Genomic DNA, 18,240 nt, shown 5'->3' with positions numbered 1-18,240 from the left:
ATAAAAATTATTATTCTCCATGCTTTCAAACTGTGGTATTGGAAAAAAACTCTTGAGAGTCCATTGGACTGCAAGGAGATCAGATCAGTCAATAGCAACAGCAATAACACTGAAGATTTATATACCAGTTTATAGTGAGTCAGACTCTTGCCTCCAACAATCTGGGTCCTCGTTTTACCCACCTTGGAAGGATGGAAGGTTGAGTCAACCTTGAGTTGGTCAGGATCGAACTGCTAGCAGTGAGCACAGTTAACCTGCTATACTACATTCTAATCTCTGTGCCATCACAGCTCTTAGTGACATTTCTAATGTCATAATCTAGCCCTAGATTCCCCCCCAGGGATGAATCAAGTCTGACCATCCTTAGCTTTTTGAGATAAGCCAAGAGCAATTCAGCATTTCTTGTTATATATGTTCCTTAACCAACTTGCTGAAAATAGAAGAGAAAATATATTAAAAAATTATAAGCACCTGAGGACAGGACAAGAAGCAATGGGTGGAAACTAATCAAGGAGAGAAGTAACCTAAAACTAAGGAGAAATTTCCTGACAGTTAGAACAATTAATCAGTGGAACAACTTGCCTCCAGAAGTTGTGAATGATTCAACACCGGAGGTTTTTAAGAAGAGATTAGATAACCATTTGTCTGAAGTGGTGTAGGGTTTCCTGCCTAAGCAAGAGGTTGGACTAGAAGACCTCCAAGGTCCCTTCCATTCTGTTATTCTATATTCTAAAATAAGGCTGGGTCAACCTTGAGTCCCTTGGACTGCAAGGCGATCAAACTGGTTAGTCCTACAGGAGGTCAACCCTGACTGCTCTTTAGAAGGTCAGATCTTGAAATTGAAACTCAAATACTTTGGCCACCTAATGAGAAGGAAGGACTCCCTGGAGAAGAGCTTAATGCTGGGAAAGATGGAGGGCAAAAGAAGAAGGGGACAACAGAGAATGAGGTGGCTGGATGGAGTCACCAAAGCAGTAGGCGTGATCTTAAATGGACTCCAGAGGATGGTAGAGGACAGGAACGCATGGAGAAATGTTGTCCAGGAGGTCGCAATGTGTTGGACATGACTTTGGAACAACAATCTTGAATCAATGAGACTCGAATAGCCAAACTGCTGGCAGTCGGCAGAGTCAGCCTGCAATACTACCTCCTAACCACTAAGCCCCCATTGTCTCTTAAGCCTAAAAGAAATCAACCTTGACTGCTATATGAGCAGATACTCCTATTCGGTTTCCCATCGAGTCCGACTCTCCTTCCTCACAAGTGCACAGAGTCAAACTTCAAGATCCTGCAAAATCGCACAGCGTATGGAAAAAGTACTCATTGGCAGGTTCATTTGACTTCATCTCCAAATTTTCACAGGCCAGGTAAAAGATGAGCCACCTCACCTTCTCCTCTTGAGAGAGATCCCTCGTGCCGGCTGCTCGGACCATCTGTAGAGCTGCCTCAAAGTCTCCTCTTCGGTACAGACTCTGAATGGTCTCGTTCGTAGAGGTCTGGCCAGGGGAGAAAGATTCCATCGGGGACTGCTGGCTGCCCATGCCCGACATTTCTGTACACAAAGGGGAAAAGAGAATCCACTTAACAGGAATGACAACAGGACAAACAATAAGTAAGAACAGCCAGGCACGAGTATAGGTAGTCCTTGACTTACAACAGTTCATTTAGCGACCATTCGTAGTTAGAATGGCACTGCAAAAAGTGACTTATGAGCTTTTTTCACACTTATGGCCGTTGCACCATCCCCTTCTGATCAAAATTCAGACACTTGGCAAGTGGCTCATATTTATGATGGTTGCAGTGTCCTGAGCTCACGCGATCACTTTTGTCATCTTCTGACAAGCAAAGTCAATGGGGAAGCCAAATTCACTTAACAACGTAGCTTATCGACTGCAGATTCATTTGAAAATGGAATGGAGTGAAATGGAATAGGATAGGATAGGATACGGAGTAGAGTGGAATAGAATAGAACAGAGAGTGGAATGGAATGGAATAAATAGAATAGAATAGAATACGGAGTGGAGTGGAGTGGAATGGAATGGAATGGAGTAGAATAGGAGAGTGGAATGGAATGGAATAAATAGAATAGAATAGAATAGAATAGAATAGAATAGAATAGAATAGAATAGAATAGAATAGAATAGAATAGAATAGAATACGGAGTGGAGTGGAATGGAATGGAGTAGAATAGGAGAGTGGAATGGAATGGAATAAATAGAATAGAATACGGAGTGGAGTGGAGTGGAATGGAATGGAGTAGAATAGGAGAGTGGAATGGAATGGAATAAATAGAATAGAATAGAATAGAATACGGAGTGGAGTGGAATGGAATGGAGTAGAATAGGAGAGTGGAATGGAATGGAATAAATAGAATAGAATAGAATAGAATACGGAGTGGAGTGGAATGGAATGGAGTAGAATAGGAGAGTGGAATGGAATGGAATAAATAGAATAGAATAGAATACGGAGAGGAATGGAATGGAATGGTAGCACAAAACCTTTTTGCAACTAGCAGCCAAACAACAACTTTATTTACTGATTTACTTATCAAATTTATACAGCCGCTCATCTCACCAGAGATGACTGTAGCATTGGGGGAGAAAAGCAAACAGCTCAATCTCTAAAAATGATGTTAAGCTTCCATAGCTTTTAAACCTTGTATCCTTTCATTCCTCGTACAAGGAAGTTTAGCCCTGAAGGAATTTTAGCCCTGAAGTTCCCTAACACATCTATTTGCAGAATGTAAAGCATCACCTGACAACTTTACTACATGGGGGGGGGGATTGGTTTAAATAACAATTCTGACATTTCCTGCAAGGTGTAAATGAGGAGTGCTGCATTTTGAGGTTAGGCAACTCTGGACAGAATTCACATCAAATTATTACTGCATGCCTAGAACTCACCTTCATGTCATCCGCTTGCGAGGATATCTCCAAATCTCTCACAGCAAACAGAGTGTTAGTTCCATTTGCAACCCACACAATCTGCTCTTTGAAACGGGAGCTCGGGAAATGTCAGGTTATTAATTTGACAAAGCCTATCTGCGTGACTCTCCTGAGCTGTCTTAGCATCCTGACACTCAATAAGACCCTCCTTTGTCTGAAGGAGTGAGGGGGGGTTTCACTTTGGGGGTAACAAGCCCACGTAACATCCCTTAGGAGTGATATGCGAACATCAGGAGTGTTAGATGCAAGTAGGACAACCCGTTTTAGAGTGATTTCTTAATAGTATTTTTTTAAAATTTATCTCCAATGTTAAATACATTTTGTTATTTATCTCCAAAGCTGACAAAGCGAAGAGAGCTCATGGCTTAGAGGTTAATAAGGTAAAGGTAAAGTTTCCCCTCGCACACGTGTGCTAGTCGTTCCTGACTCTAGGGGCAGCGCTCATCTCTGGTTCAAAGCCGAAGAGCCAGCGCTGAAGACATCTCCGTAGTCATGTGGCTGGCATGAGTCAACGCCAAAGGTGCATGGAATGCTGTTACCTTCCCACCAAAGGTAGTTCCTATTTTTTTACTTGCATTTTTGCATGCTTTCAAACTGCTAGGTTAGCAGAAGCTGGGACAAGTAACGGGAGCTCACTCCGTTAGGCAGCGCTAGGGATTTGAACCACCGAACTGCCGACAATTCTGATCGACAAGCTCAGCGTCTTAGCCACTGAGCCACCTTGACAACCAATTTTAGAGTGATTTCTTAATAGTGATTTTTTGTATTTATCTCCAATGTTAAATATTTTTTTTTAATTTATCTTCAAAGCCAACAAAGCGAGGAGAGCCCATGGCTTAGAGGTTAGTACATCTACCTAATATACAAGTAACCCAAGTTCAAATCCCAGAAGGGTATGGCTAGCTGACGAGAGCTAAAGAGCTTGAAATAGATCTATAGAGCTAAAGAGCTTGAAATAGATAGTCTCCCTTTATTTCTTTGTCAGTAAAATATAAATTCAACTCCACAGTTAAAGTACCAAATAGGGGAGGAAAAATAAAACAAAAGTTAACAAAAACTTTTCTTATAAAGACTGCCATCTTTCTTAGATGCAGCATTAAACAGCTTTCTTGAATATCTTCCAATTCTTTGATAAGAATAGAATGGAATAACAGAGTTGGAAGGGACTGTGGAGGTCTTCTAGTCCAACCCCCTGCTTAGGCAGGAAACCCTACACCACTTCAGACAAATGGCTATCCAACATCTTCTTAAAGACTTCCAGTGTTGGGGCATTCACAACTTCTGGAGGCAAGTTCTTCCACTGATTAATTGTTCTAACTGTCAGGAAATTTCTCCTCAGTTCTAAGTTGCTTCCCTCCTTGGTTAGTTTCCACCCATTGCTTCTTGTTCTACCCTCAGGTGCCTTGGAGAATAGTTTGACTCCCTCTTCTTTGTGGCAACCCCTGAGATATTGGAACACTGCTATCATGTCTCCCCTAGTCCTTCTTTCTCTTAAGCTAAACATACCCAGTTCCTGCAACCGTTCTTCCTATGTTTTAGCCTCCAGTCCCCTAATCACCTTTGTTGCTCTTCTCTGCACTCTTTCCAGAGTCTCAAGATCTTTTTTACATCATGGCAACCAAAACAAATAGCCTAGGTTTGAATCCCAGAAGGATATGGCAGCTCTCCCTTTATTACTTTGCTGGTAAAATATAAATTCATCTCCAAATTAAATTACCAAATAGAGGAGGAAAAATAAAAGAAAAGTTTAACAAGAACTGTTCTTACAAAGCCTGCCATCTTTCTTAGATGCGAGCATTAAACAGCTTTCTTGAACGTCTTCCAATTCTTTGCTAAGATGCAAAGTAGAATTTGCATCAACTAAGAGCTTGTATTACACGAGCACTTGAAAGCATGTACAACATTACAAAGTGTAAGATGAGGGGGGGGGGAAGGCCAGCTTTAACAGGCTTTTCAGTTAATGGATAACGAAACAGAAGGTATTGACTTTCTGCTAATCTTAAAACTTCCAAACTTTCTCACACAACGAAACCTGCGCTTCACAGCCAGCAAAATTGATTTCTGCAAGTACAGCTACCCAGTTTCAAATTAAATTCTGTCCTGGGGGTTTCTTGAACGACCCAATATTGCAGCTTGGGTGCTACATTCATTTTCCTCATCCAGATGAGGAAACCAACCAACTTCACAAGGTTATTATAGAAATGATTGGATTTTCCTGTGAAATTCACTCAAGGACTAAAACCTCTTCACACAACTAAATAATACAGTAGAGTGGACTACGTTAAGTTTCCATCGTTTATCCAATGTCTTCATTTTCACAGAGCCTTTACATGGAGCTCTCCATCTCCTAGGGACACAGTGCCTCAGTGACTAAAATGCTGAGATTGTCGATCAGGAAGATCGGGAGTTTGGCAGTTCAAATCCCTAGCACCGTGTAACAGAGTGAGCTCCTGTTACTTGTCCCAATTTCTGCCAACCTAGCAGTTCGAAAGCACGTTAAAAATGCAAGTAGAAAATTAGGAACCATCTTTGGTGGGAAGGTAACAGCGTTCCGTGCTCCTTTGGTATTTAGTCATGCCGGCCACATGACCACAGAGACGTCTTCGGACAGCATTGACTCTTTGGCTATGAGTCGGGAACAACTAGCACATATGGGCGAGGGGAACCTTTTACCTTTATCTCCATCTCCTGGAGCAGGAAAGTCTTCTTATATTCTGATACAGATGACACCATTAAAACTTATCACATCTATATTTATCTTTTTGGTATCGTGGTGGCCAGAATTGGATGCACTATTTCAAGTGCGATCTCACCAGTGCAGTATAAAGGGGTACCAGTGGTGAGTTTCAAAGTTTTTTAGAACCTCTTCTGTAGGTGTAGCCTGCTTTGTGGGAGTGGCTTGCTGGCCATGTGACTGAGTGGGAGTGGCTTGGCAGTCATGTGACTGGGTGGGCGCGGCCAACTTGTGAAATGTGGTGAAACTCACTTAACAACGCTCTTGCTTAGCAACCAAAATGTTGGCTCAGAAACTCTGGCATTTGAAGCACGCAAGTCTTAAAGCTGTCAAGTTACAAGACCCTTTCATCCCTAACCCTTTAGAAAAAAAAACCCAGGGGTGTTCAAGCTTGACAGCTTTAAGACTTGTGGACTTCAACTCCCAGAATTCCTCCTCCAGTTATGTTGGCTCAGGAACTCTGGCATTAAAGTGTGCAAGTCTTAAAGCTGTCAAGTTACAAGACCCTTGCACCCCTAACCCTTTAGAAAAAAAAACCCCAGGGGTGTTCAAGCTTGACAGTTTTAAGACTTGTGGACTTCAACTCCCAGAATTCCTCCTCCAGTCATGTTGGCTCAGGAACTCTGGCATTGAAGTGTGCAAGTCTTAAAGCTGTCAAGTTACATGACCCTTGCACCCCTAACTCTTTAGAAAAAAAACCCAGGGATGTTCAAACTTGACAGCTTTAAGGCTTTAAGGTTTAGATAGGACTCTTAGAGGCGGGTGAGGCGATTGGTGAGCCAGCCAATCAGTGAGCGGCAGGCGAGGCAAGCGTGGTGCGGACGGGCGGGGGGAGGGAGCTGGAACCGGTTCTAAACGGCATGGTAGATTTGTGGAACCTCTTCTATAGAAGAGGTTAGAACTGGCAGGAACCCACCCCTGGGCAGTACAATCATTTTGTGTGATCTTGATATGATCCCTTTGTTGATGCAGCCTGGGACTGTGTTGGCTTTTTTGGCAATTGCAGCACGCTGTTGGCCCATACTTAAGTGGTTGTCCACTAGAAAACCTAGATCCGTCTCCTTGCCTTTGATCCAAGCACCGCCTATTCTTGAGGTACCTTGAGGACTTGATCTCTTTACATGAGTCATGCCAACCACTAGATCTGCTCTTTGATCACACTTTCCTCTCCTTGGTTAAATCAAACAAATGAACGGAGGAATAAGACTGAAAAGGCAGTGCTTCATATTCTCCAATTTAAAGCACAGGCTAAGGTCTCTGAAACAGAATCGGGCTACAAAAACAACACGATAGCTAAATCATGCTAGATAAACAATGCAACGAAGACTCATGCTACATAGTTGTCAACCTTGGACTAACAGCTAAGTAAAAAAAGAAGCATGCTGGTTTCATGCTTACCTTCTTGCTCCTCTCTGGGATTCTCGCCATTTTCTACAGATTCTTCTCTCCTGACACACCAATACATTCTCGGCACTTGGCAGAAAGTTTTAAACCATCAGCACTCCAACACATCTAATATATGAAGCATCGTCCGCAAAGCCAGTCTAGCATATCCATCTTCAAAGCACCGGATTATACATCACAGTTCAGAAGGGAATGGCTCTGCTTTTAAAAAAAAGAAGAGTAAAACAGAGTAATCCAAATTAATTTTCCTTTATTAAACAAATCCACAGAAAACAGTAATAGTGAAGATTAAGGTGCTTTGTTTGTTTTTAAATGCAAATCTAGTTTATTTCAGGAATAAATAAATGACACTTTCTCTAAAGTGTTTTAGCCCCATTTTCCTGGAAATCTAAGTGGAAATTTTAGGGTGTTGTATAAATATTAATACATCGTCATGAATGGGTTTTCCTGAATTACTATATGGATTTTGTACTCTCTTAGCTGCTTATATAATTGTAGGCTTACTTCCACTATATGTGAGTTTGAATACAGGAAACATGGGATTTAAATATATTACATTTTCCCTGAAGTGTTTTAGCACCGGAAATCACATGGAAAAAAAAAATCAAAAGCTAAGAATTGTGCTGGAGAAAGGAAACAACAGGATGAATTAAACTACCGTGTTTCCCCCAAAATAAGACAGGGTCTTATTTTCTTTTGACACCACCACCCCGAAATAAACACTTGGCCTTATTTTTGGGGAGGTCTTGTTATTTTTGAGGTGCAGGAGGCCCCTTAACCTTGGCCCACAACCAGCAGATCAGCTGATCCAGAGAGGGTCGGAAGTTCTGTCTCTGTTTCTGGCACATTCTTGCCAGCCCTAATGTCACTGGGCCTGCCGCTCTTTTTGCGGCCGCCACTAAGAGAAGGGGCGTGGTAACTATGGTTTGCGGGAGTGGCCTCTGTGAGGTCTGCATGGATGGCAGGTCCATGTGAAGCGTGTGGGGCACGGTCCTCCCCTTTCCCCCAGGAAATGGCATGGACCGGCTGCACATGCATTTAAATATTTTAGGGGAGGTCTTATTTTCGGGAAAACAGAGTAGATATTCTGATCTGTTGCATAGGAAATTTTTAAAAAGTAGAGTTTTAATAAAGAATAGTTCAGAACAACAAACCCATGGATCATTTATGTTTTGAAGCTCAGGTCAAGAAAGACTGGATCTTATCTAAATCTGCTCTTCAGGCTTAAAAGCATCGGTCCTTTTAGCAAAGTACGGAGAATCTGCAGCATTGAACGGGTGGCTTGAGAGATTCATTTTGCAGATAACCAATAAAATGCCCAATCTTTGCCACCCCCTTCAAGAGCTCCGCTTCTGCAAAAGTTCCCCTTTCGTTATGCAAATGCCAGCACACTTCATCAAACAAAAGAGCACTTGTTTGGAGGCTCAAAGGTTATGCAGCTCATGTCCTTTCAAAAAAGCTTTGCCAGGCCATGAACTTCTGCAGGGAAGACACATCAAATACCAACCTTAAAAAGGATTCAAAGTTATTCTATGTAGGATCATTACATGCATTAATACATTAATACAGTTGAGCGAGTCCAGAGGTATTTCATGAGAAAAGGACTCCACTCCTCTACTCATCATAGAATCCCCTATGCCACCAGGCTTGAAATTTTGGGCTTGGACAACCTAAAACTACAATGCCTACGGTCTGACCTAAGTGTAGTACACAAAATTGTCTGATGCAAGCATTGACATACTTGTCAATGACTTCTTCAGCTTCAACCTCAAAAATACACGAGCAAACAATAAATGCAAACTCTCGGTAAACCACTTCAAACTCGATGGCAGAAAATGCGACTTCAGCAACAGGGAGGTCAACGCCTGCAATGCTCTACCTGACTCTGTTGTTACATCCTCAAACCCCCATAACTTTAACCATAAACTGTCTTGTGTGGACCTCAGCCCATTCCTAAGAGGTCTGTAAGGGGCATGCATAAGCCTACAGTCCTTGTCCTACTGTTCCATTTATATGTATTCATTTCCTTTGTTTACGTCCATGTTCATACTTATACCTGTTATCTTGTACCTGCTTGACAAACTAAATAAATAAAATAAATAAAAAAATAAACTACAAGATGATGTGTCTGGTAACCCAGATCTTTTTCTTTTCTTTTCTTTTTTTCTTTTGGTTTTGGGTAATGAGAGTGATCTGTGGCTCTCAAATTATTTTTCAGGGACTCCCAAAGAAACTCTAACCACAACAGCTCAACGCTGACGGCGGTTTCCTGCCGTTTGGAGATCCATAACGGTCACAAAAGTGGTCATGCAGGCCTTGAGGTTACTCTACAAAGTAGTTCAGAATACAAAGAAACTTCTTTTAAGCTCCCTCCCCTCAATTCAAAGGAGGGAAAAACAGAAAGCCTAGTCTTATCCGTTTTGCATTATGTTATATGTGGACCATGGCCATCAGGCCTGGATTTTGGGGACCAGCAAGGCTTCACTTGGTGGCCTCCAGAAGTTCCACGTGATACAATTAACATGTCGCAAAACTCACTTAACAAAAGTCTCACTTAACAACAGAAGTTTTGGGCTCAATTGTGGTTATAAATCAGGGACTACCTGTATTACAACAATGAGAAATAAATGTAACAGATTCGTCTGTTTATATACAATTGAGTTGTTACTCGTAATCCATACAACAGAGGTATTGAGTAAGCCTGTTTCATCATCACCTTTTTGCAAATAAAGGCCAAAGACAGAGAGAAAACTGTGTGAAGCCTAGATTCACACGTCATGGTGAACCAGAATTTTGGTTCTGGGTTTGGCAAAGTCAGTCATTCTGGATATTGAATAATTGGCTGTCAAAAACAAACTTGGATTAGCTTGACCAGCAGGATTCAATCTGATAAATTTGGTGCCCTCAAATTATTCCCTGGATCTCTTCATGACATATATCATCTCAAGAGTAGTGCTGTGCAATGGCTAAACAATCAGGGGTTGCCACAAAGAAGTGGGAGTCAAACTATTCTCCAAGGCACCCGAGGGCAGAACAAGAAGCAATGGGTGGAAACTAATCAAGGAGAGAAGCAACTTAGAACTGAGGAGAAACTTCCTGACAGTTAGAACAATTAATCAGTGGAACAACTTGCCTCCAGAAGTTGTGAATGCCCCAACACTGGAAGCCTTTAAGAAGATGTTGGATAGCCATTTGTCTGAAACGGTATAGGGTTTCCTGCCTAGGCAGGGGGTTGGACTAGAAGACGTCCAGGGTCCCTTCCAACTCTGCTATTGTATTGTATTGTATTGTATAATCCAGAGATTGGCCATAGATTTAGTCACTCTAGTGACTAATACATAATTTAATTCCATTCATAATTTTATTTATCAACTCATACTCTTATGTTTTTGAAATAATTCACTACTCTGGTATCTTATATTTTGATGCACATTTTATATGCTGTTTTTCTGAATTTTTATATAGTAATAAACTTGGTGAATGCAATTTACAGGTGAGATTACACCCAAGTTTATATATATTTCCCAGATTAGAATAATGTTTACCTGCCCCAAGTTCTGTTTGTCAAAGTCACAAAAGGTTGAATTATTATCCCAGCAACCATGTGGTGTCAAGTTTGAAAAAGCAGTCACTCCACAAATGTTTTATCCCTTGATAAAATATCTACCTGTTCTTTATCTCATCTATACATTCAGTCATGAGTTGAACTATAACTTTAATATCTCTGACTCACAAATGGTTCAGTCAACAGGCGGCACAGCCTAGAAGTGGGAGACAGAATTTTCAAGCAAATATTAAATCCTTCAGTCCAACTGTAGCTTTGATAGGATGAAGGTAAAGGTTTCCTCATCAGTTCCTTGTCAGTTCCCCAATTTTAGGGCATGGTATTCATCTCCATTTCTTGGCCGAGAGGAGCCAGTGTTGTCCAAAAATGCTTCCGTGGTCATGTGGCCAGCATGACTATATACCAAAGGTGCACGGAGCCTTGTTACCTTCCCACCGAAGTGGTACTTATTTATCTACTCGCATTTACTCATGCTTTCAAACTGCTAAGTAGGCAGGAACTGGGGCAAAGAATGGGAGCTCATCCCATTTTGTGGTGCTCGGGTTTCAAACCCGGACTGTCAGTTCTCCAGCTGACAAGCTCAGCATCTTTAACCACTGAGCCATTGCACCCCTTAGAGCTGATAAGGGGTGCCACTTAATGTGATCAAGAGGACAAAAGTAAATAAACCATATTCTGTGTTATGAAAAATATCTTTGTTTCAACTCTTCTGGAAGAGAAAAAAAAAATACCTTGATTCTTTTGACAACAGCTAAAGATAGAATTTGTTTCCAGCTTGACTAGTAAGTTAGAAGACCAAATACTGTCTTTCTTTTACTATTGGACGGTTCCTTTTTTAAGTTCAATCAGGTCTTGGTTTTTCAACCGATACGCTGTACAAACTCAACTGGATTGTTTTTGAATTAAATTGTTTTGCTTTTACTTCTTGCTCTCTTTGCATTTTTTTCTGTAATAATAATAATAATAATAATAAATATTTATTTCTTAGCCGCACCCACTCCCGAAGGACTGTAAAAAAAACGTACTTCTAAAAACTTAGTTCCTCCAAATATGCCAATGCTGGGATCTTCCCTCTTCTTTCTGATTGGTCTGCTTCTTCTTTCCAGTTGTAACCTAAATTTTGCCTTAAAGAGATTGGCTTAGAAATTAGTTTACCATCTCATGGGAAGACAAAGTATATCACTGTGCCCAAAACACCCTTTCGTCCTCAGAGTGAAAGCTCTAGATAGGTTTATATCAGAGTAAGTTCTTCTTCTTCTTCTTCTTCTTCTTCTTCTTCTTCTTCTTCTTCTTCTTCTTCTTCTTCTTCTTCTTCTTCTTCTTCTTCTTCTTCTTCTTCTTCTTCTTCTTCTTCTTCTTCTTCTTCTTCTAGCAAACTATTTTATAGAATTCAGCCAGGATTTCTTGGGAGAGTTCTTTGATCTTCAAAATAATCTGCCTTGAAGAAAGTCAGAAGTCATATTTTCCTGCAACTCAAATTTGCAGGAATTGCAATTTACAGGAACTGACAAGGAAACAATGGATGGAAACTAATCAAAGAGAGAAGCAACACAGAACTAAAGGGGATATTTCCTGACAGAACAATTAATCAGTGGAACAGCTTTCCTTCAGAGGTTGTGGGTACTCCATCACTGGAAGAGATTGGACAGTCATTTTTCTGGAATGGTTTCGGGTCTCCTGCTCGAGCAGTGGGTTGGACTAGAAGACCTCCAAGGTCCCTTCCAACTCTACTATTCTGCTTCATTTGTTCTGAGCCTATTTTGCAATGCACAACGGTAGGATAGCGAATAACGATACTTTAAAAAGGCAGACATGATCTTAAAAGCAAAATCTTGCAAAGAGGAGGAATAACAATTATTTGTCTTACAATGGAACTACGTAATGGAAATATGTAAACACAATCAGAGAAAACATCAATATTTCAAATTATTTTTGAACATGCAAAAATACAGCTTCCTGGATCGTACTATTTTAGAATATATGCAGCTAACTATCCCTGAAGCAGCTTCTTACACAAAGAAATATAGCATGTCAAGAAGGAACTTGCAAAATATTTTACAGTTAGAAATCTGTTCTGTGTTCATCCTAAGCTCAAAAAAAAACCTTTCCCAAAGATATTCTACCATTTTTGAAGACTTCCCAAAGAACTGTTCACCTTCTCTTCCTGCCCTGTCCCTTTAAGGGCCATTCAGAATGCAATTCTGCAAATCCAAAAGGGTTTTCTTAGCTAGGAAATGGACAGGAAGCGTCAACGTCTGCTCTAGTTTGCAAGCGTGGATATACCGTCAACAGGCAGCCGGCCTGACATCGCAAGATAGAAACAGAAGTACGTCCGCTTTCCCACAAGCTGGGCTTTCCAATAGGTCCGATTTCACTCAGTGGAACTTTCCAATCCCAAGAGAGGCTGTCAAGTCAGCACGTTGGAGAGAGTTTTTTTAGGCAAAGGGTTCTAACCCAATCAGAAATGGCGTTTGGGCAGCAGAGGTTGGACTATACGACCCACAAGCAGAGGTGAAATCCAGCAGGTTCTGGAGAACCGGTAGTGGAAATTCTGAATAGTTTGGAGAACCAGCAAATGCCACCTCTGGCTGCACCCAAAGTAGGGAAGGAATGAGGATTTTGCATTATCCTTCCCCTGGAGTGGGGAAGGAATGGGGATTTTGCTGTATCCTTCTCCTGGAGTGGGGAAGGAATGGGGATTTTTCAGTATCCTTCCCCTGGAATGGGGTGGGAATGGGGATTTTGCTGTATCCTTCTCCTGGAGTGGGGAGGGAATGGAGATTTTACAGTATCCTTCCCCTGGAGTAGGGAGGGAATAGAGATTTTGCAGTATCCTTCCCCTGGAGTAGGGAGGGAATGGAGATTTTGCAGTAACCAGGGAGGGAATGGAGATTTTGCAGTAACCTTCCCCTGAAGTCAGGAGGGAATGGTGATTTTGCAGTAACCTTCCCCTGGAGTGGGGTGAGAATGGGGATTTTGCAGTATCCTTCCCCTGGAGTGGGGAGGGAATGGAGATTTTACAGTATCCTTCCCCTGGAGTGGGAATGGGGATTTTGCAGTATCCTTCCCCTGGAGTGGGGTGAGAATGGGGATTTTGCAGTATCCTTCCCCTGGAGTGAGGTGAGAATGGGGATTTTGCAGTATCCTTCCCCTGGAGTAGGGAGGGAATGGAGATTTTGCAGTAACCAGGGAGGGAATGGAGATTTTGCAGTAACCTTCCCCTGAAGTCAGGAGGGAATGGAGATTTTACAGTATCCTTCCCCTGGAGTGGGAATGGGGATTTTGCAGTATCCTTCCCCTGGAGTGGGGTGAGAATGGGGATTTTGCAGTATCCTTCCCCTGGAGTGAGGTGAGAATGGGGATTTTGCAGCATCCTTCCCCTGCCACGCCCACCAAGCCACGCCCACAGAACCGGTAGTGAAAAAAATGAATTCCACCACTGCCCACAAGGTCCCTTCCAACTCGGTTCATCTGACATGACCTGCTATGTGCAGCTGCTGAATGGGTAGAGGAAGCGAAGCGGAGAGGAAGGGAAAGCGACGTCCCAACCCCCCTAAAAGAAAGGCAGAGGGGGCTGAGCTGGCTTCCCTTGTCTTGGGGTACCCAGCATCTTGAAACCAGGAAGATCCCTAAGAAGAGCAAGCTGATAGCAGCAGATCCAGAAAGCGGCAGGGCGGTCGTCTGGATCGGGGCTAACGCTAAGCCTGCCTTTGCCCCCAAAGCAGCACCTGTTGGACAGCACCCAGAAGCCGAGGCTGGCTGCAACTTTGCGCAACGGGCAAGCCAGCCTCGCCCAGATGCACAGGATGCCAGCTGGACTCTTGCGAGTCCGGAGGGTCCCCGCGCGCCCCGTGCAATTCCCCTGCCCCTCCTTCCTCTTGGTCTTCGGGACTGCGCTCGTTTCCCTCCAGCGGTCCCTAGGGAGATGCCTCCAACGAGCGCAGTCCTTCGCGCTGTTCCCCGACCCCCGCGCCACGAGGCTTCCAGCCTGCGCGCACTTACCGGGGCCTCGCTCCCCGCGCCCTCCATCTGGGCAAGGCTCGCGGGGCCCCTCGGCGTGTCCTTTCCACGTCTCGGGACTTGGGAAGAGGAAGAAAGCGGGGAGGGAGGGGGGCGCAGCAAGGCCAACCGGTGGGGATGCCCGTCCCTGCCTGCGCCGCTGGGGGAAACGGAGCCAAACCCGGAGGAGGAGGAGAAGGAGGATAGGAGGAAGAAGCGTTCGGCTTCCCTGCTTGAGCAGCCCCGCCACTTCCTCGATTGCTCGGCCGGGGGTGGAGTCTTTCGCCTCGGCAAGGCGAGTCTAAGTGGCCGCCTGCGGCTTCTAGGGCGGCGCAAGGCGAGGACGGGCGGGTGCAGCTGTGGGAGTTCTGCGGAAGGCGAGCGCGGGCGGCGCAACCCAGCTGGATTGGGGAGAGGAGCCGGAGCGCGCGCGTCAGGCAGGTTTTCCACCAAGCCCCCTCCCCGTCCCATCCTTTTCTCCCGTCCGCTGTTTTTCCCCCCCTTGGAATCTCTTCCGACTTTCCTGCAAGGGGTTGGACTAGACGACCTCTAAGGTCCCCTCCAACTCCGTTCTTCTGTTATTTCGTAGCATCGGCCCCCTGTCTGCCTTCGGGTTTCTTGGTTTTGCGAAGGAATCCTTCTTGCAACGTTTAATTTCTCCATCCCCCGAGTGCCTTTGTTTGTTTGTTTGTTTGTTTGTTTGTTTGTCTGCGTAGCTGGAGATCTTATAGAGAGAATAGGATTGCTGCATGATTACTCATAGGGTAAAAAAAATCACTCCTCTAAAATTTAAGAAGCCCGCAAGAATTTGGCATGTGTGCAGTTTCCCCAACCAGGGGAGAATTCATTTCCCTATTTCCCTGGCACAGCTGCCATTATATTAGGTCAAGCAGGTTTCATAAAGAATATATGATCAGACACAAGAGAGAGAGAGAGAGAGAGAAAGAGAGAGAGATGAGAGGTGACGGAGAGATGAGAGAGAGAGAAAGAAAGATGATAGATAGATAAATAGATTAGAGAGAGAGAGAGAGTGAGTGAGAGTGAGAGAGAGAGAGATGATGGATGACAGAGAGACAGAGAAAGATAGATGATAGATATATTAGAGAGAGAGAGATGATAGAGAGACATAAAGATAGATGACAGAGAGATAGAGAGAGATAAAGATAGATGGTAGATAGATAGATATTTAAATAGATTAGAGAAAGATAGAGATGAGAGATGAAAGAGAGATAAAGAGAGATGGTAGATAGATAAAATAGATTAGAGAGAGAGATGAGAGAGAGGGGGGGAAATAAAGATAGATAGATAGATAGATAGATAGATAGATAGATAGATAGATAGATAGATAGATAGATAGATGATAGATGTTTGTGTGTGTGTGTGTGTGTGTGTTAAACAAGTTAAAGAAGCACTAATGAAGGTTGTAAACAACTTTTAAAAACTGGGATAGTACTACTACTCAGCAAGTAGAGCAATTTGTAAATATAATTTCCAGAAAATTTGCAGATCTCAAATCAGGACACTGTACAAAAGAAATAAATTTAATTCCTGGCAAGGGAAGCATAACTGTGTTGTGTCAATGTAAATCCATTAAAAACCTTTCAGTCAACGCGAATCAATCATGTTTTTATTTGCAATGCCTTGCTTGCCATCAAAGCAAAAGAAGTGAGAATCGAGAGTGTTACAACTAAATGCAGGCGTCATTATGAGTGACGAGCAAATCAAATGCACCACTGCAGCTACTTCTCCCAGCATTAAGTCATTTACCAGATTGCTGCTCTTGACAGCTAACAGATGCTGGCTGCTGTGGATGGTTGCCCCAGGAGAATGTAGCCTGGAGCTTTGGAAATGTCCTTGAGTGATCATCTACTTGGCAAGTGCTTAACAATGTCAAGTTCTGATTCTTAAGACATACAAGGGATCATTGCTCTACACCTGCCTCCAAGCCACCTGGGAAAGCCAAGGGAAATCATCAGAACCATAAAAAAGTGGAAGTTAGACTGCAACACTTGGAAAAATATGGCATACTTTGCTTAATCCTCCAAGGAACGTTTGAAGGCAAATGAAGAAGAACAGGGAAAAGAAGAAGATTACGGCTTCAAAATCTAAGGGAACTGGCTTGGACAAAACTCAGTAGCCCTTTTTCATGTGGCTGTTGATAAAAAATAGGATGGCAAACATGATCGCCAACGTCTGATGACGGATATGGCCCAAGAAGAAGAAGAAGCCATCCCAATATATCTGGAAGTCCTTCGGTTGGATTAGACAAACCAAGGAGTTCACCTGTTCCGATTGGCTGGCCTGGCACAATCACAACTGTTACCTCCTGGCAGACATATTTCTTAACTGGTATTTTAGGGGAATTGTTTTTAAATTTAATTTTATGGGATACTTTTAGGGGTTTCAAAACTATATTTATATACTTTACTCAACTGTACAGTTCTTTTTAACCTTCTTTTTGACCTCCTCCATATCTATCTTCCTATTTAACAATTTTAACTGTTCAATTATTTAATTATTTATTTGGTGTATTTCTTGTATGGACTGTACACCGCCCCGAGTCCCTTTCGGGAGAGGGGGCGGTCTAGAAGCGCTCAGTAAATAAATAAATAAATAAATAAAGGAGGAGGATGGTTCTACTGAGGGGTGGGTTCCTGCCAGTTCCAACCTCTTCTATAGAAGAGGTTCCACAAATCTACAGTGACGTTTAGAACCGGTTCCAGCTCCCTCTCCCAGCCCGTCTGCACCAAGCTTGCCCCGCCCGCTGCTCACTGATTGGCTGGCTCACCAATCGCCCCGCCCACCTCTAAGGGTACTATCTAAACCTTAAAGTCTTAAAGCTGTCAAGTTTGAACACCGCTGGGTTTTTTTTTTTCTAAAGGGTTAGGGGTGCAAGGGTCTTGTAACTTGACAGCTTTAAGACTTGCAGACTTCCATGCCAGAGTTCCTGAGCCAACATGACTGGAGGAGGAATTCTGGAAGTCGAAGTCCACAAGTCTTAAAGCTGTCAAGTTTGAACACCGCTGGGTTTTTTTTTTCTAAAGGGTTAGGGGTGCGAGGGTCTTGTAACTTGACAGCTTTAAGACTTGCGTGCTTCAAATGCCAGAGTTTCTGAGCCAACATGACTGGAGGAGGAATTCTGGGAGTTGAAGTCCACAAGTCTTAAAGCTGTCAAGTTTGAACACTGCTGGGTTTTTTTTTTCTAAAGGGTTAGGGGTGCGAGGGTCTTGTAACTTGACAGCTTTAAGACTTGCGTGCTTCAAATGCCAGAGTTTCTGAGCCAACATGACTGGAGGAGGAATTCTGGAAGTTGAAGTCCACAAGTCTTAAAGCTGTCAAGTTTGAACACCGCTGGGTTTTTTTTTTCTAAAGGGTTAGGGGTGCAAGGGTCTTGTAACTTGACAGCTTTAAGACTTGCGTGCTTCAAATGCCAGAGTTTCTGAGCCAACATTTTGGTTGCTTAGCAAGAGCGTTGTTAAGTGAGTTTCACCACATTTTACAAGTTGCCCATGCCCACCCAGTCACATAACTGCCAAGCCACTCCCACTCAGTCACATGGCTGTCAAGCCACTCCCACCCAGTCACATGGCTGA

General features: G+C 43.1%; 1 long non-coding RNA gene across 1 annotated transcript; it reads right to left on the bottom strand.

The window, feature by feature from the left end:
• Positions 1-1,393: 1,393 nt before the first annotated feature.
• Positions 1,394-14,816, bottom strand: LOC309398193. The gene is made up of 3 exons (XR_014176368.1): positions 14,651-14,816; positions 7,078-7,281; positions 1,394-1,552 (listed from the first exon to the last, which is right to left on the bottom strand). It is a non-coding gene; the product is annotated as an uncharacterized lncRNA (long non-coding RNA).
• Positions 14,817-18,240: the final 3,424 nt, after the last annotated feature.

The sequence above is a fragment of the Natrix helvetica genome (genome assembly GCF_964273705.1).
Source record: "Natrix helvetica genome assembly, chromosome: 12".
Lineage (NCBI taxonomy): Eukaryota > Metazoa > Chordata > Lepidosauria > Squamata > Natricidae > Natrix > Natrix helvetica.
This window is presented reverse-complemented; position numbering and strand designations above follow the sequence as displayed.